This window comes from Alexandromys fortis, unplaced genomic scaffold (assembly GCF_014885135.2).
Source record: "Alexandromys fortis isolate MF-2015 unplaced genomic scaffold, M_Fortis_MF-2015_v1.1 scaffold_114, whole genome shotgun sequence".
NCBI classification, from domain to species: domain Eukaryota; kingdom Metazoa; phylum Chordata; class Mammalia; order Rodentia; family Cricetidae; genus Alexandromys; species Alexandromys fortis.
The window spans coordinates 2,013,971-2,015,867 of NW_026068046.1; positions in this window are offsets into that span (position 1 = coordinate 2,013,971).

Consider the following 1,897-nt stretch of genomic DNA (forward strand, 5'->3'; position numbering starts at 1 on the left):
CCACACACACTAGTAGTAGGAGACTTTAATACACCTCTCTCTCCAATGGACAGGTCAATCAGACAGAAACCTAACAGAGAATTAAGAGAATTATTGGACGTAATGAAGCAATTGGACTTAACAAACATCTATAGATCACTCCACCCAAATAGGAAAGAATATACCTTCTTCTCTGCAGCTCATGGAACCTTCTCAAAAATTGACCACATACTCAGAAACAAAGGAAACCTCCACAGATACAAAAAAAAAAAATCAGTGTCCACCTGTGTCTTATCAGATCACCACGGATTAAAGTTAGAAGGCAACAACAATACTACCCCCAGAAAGCCTACAAACTCATGGAAACTGAACAGTCAACTACTGAATCACACCTGGGTGAAGGAAGAAATTAAAGTATTCCTTGAATTTAGTGAAAATAAAGAGACAACATACTCAAACCTATGGGACACGATGAAAGCAGTGCTAAGAAGAAAGTTCATAGCACTAAGTGCACGCTTAAAGAAAACGGATAAAGTATACATCAGTGACTTAACAGCACACCTGAAAGCTTTAGAAAAAAAAAGAAGCAGACATGCCCAGGAGGAGTAGAAGATTGGAAATAATCAAACTAAAGGCTGAAATCAACAAAATAGAAACACAGAAAACAGTCCAAAAAATCAATGAAACAAAAAGTTGGTTCTTGGAGGAAATCAACAAGATCGACAAACCCCTATCCAAACTAATTAAACAACAGAGAGAGAACACGCAAATAAATAAGATCAGAAATGAAAAGGGGGACATAACCACAGACACAGAGGAAATTCAGAGAATCATTAGATCTTACTACAAAAGCCTGTATGCCACAAAACTGGAAAATGCAAAAGAAATGGACATTTTTTTAGATAAGTACCATATACCAAAGCTAAACCAAGACCAGGTGAACCATCTAAATAGACCTGTTAGTCGCGAAGAACTAGAAGCGGTTATCAAAAATCTCCCCTCCAAAAAAAGCTCAGGACCAGATGGGTTCAATGCAGAATTCTACCAGAACTTCCAAGAAGACCTAATACCTATACTCCTTAATGTATTTCACAATATAGAAACAGAAAAATCATTGCCAAATTCCTTCTATGAAACTACAGTTACCCTTATACCAAAACCACACAAAGACCCAACCAATAAAGAGGCCTATCTCACTCATGAATATTGATGCAAAAATTCTCAATAAAATACTAGCAAACCAAATTCAAGAACACATTAGAAAAATTATCCATTATGATCAAGTAGGCTTCATCCCAGAGATGCAGGGCTGGTTCAACATATGCAAATCTATCAATGTAACCCACCATATAAATAAACTGAAAGAAAAAACCATATGATCATTTCATTAGATGCTGAAAAAGCATTCAACAAAATTCAACACCCCTTTATGATAAATGTATTGGAGAGACTAGGGATACAAGGGTCATACCTAAATATAATAAAAGCTATTTACAGCCAGCCGACTTCTAACATTAAATTAAATGGAGAAAACCTCAAAGCCATCCCACTAAAATGAGGAACAAGACAAGGATGTCCACTCTCTCCATACCTCTTCAATATAGTGCTTGAAGTTCTAGCAATAGCAATGAGACAACATAAGGGGATCAAGGGGATTCGTATTGGAAAGGAAGAAGTTAAGCTTTAGTTATTTGCAGATGATATGATAGTAAACATAAGTGACCCCAAAAACTCTACCAAAGAACTCCTACAGCTGATAAACACCTTTAGTAATGTGACAGGACACAAGATCAACTCCAAAAAATCCGTTGCCCTCCTATACACTAAGGATAAAGAAACAGAGAGGGAAATCAGAGAAGCATCACCTTTCACGATAGCCACAAAGAGCATAAAATATCTTGGGGTAACCCTGACCAAG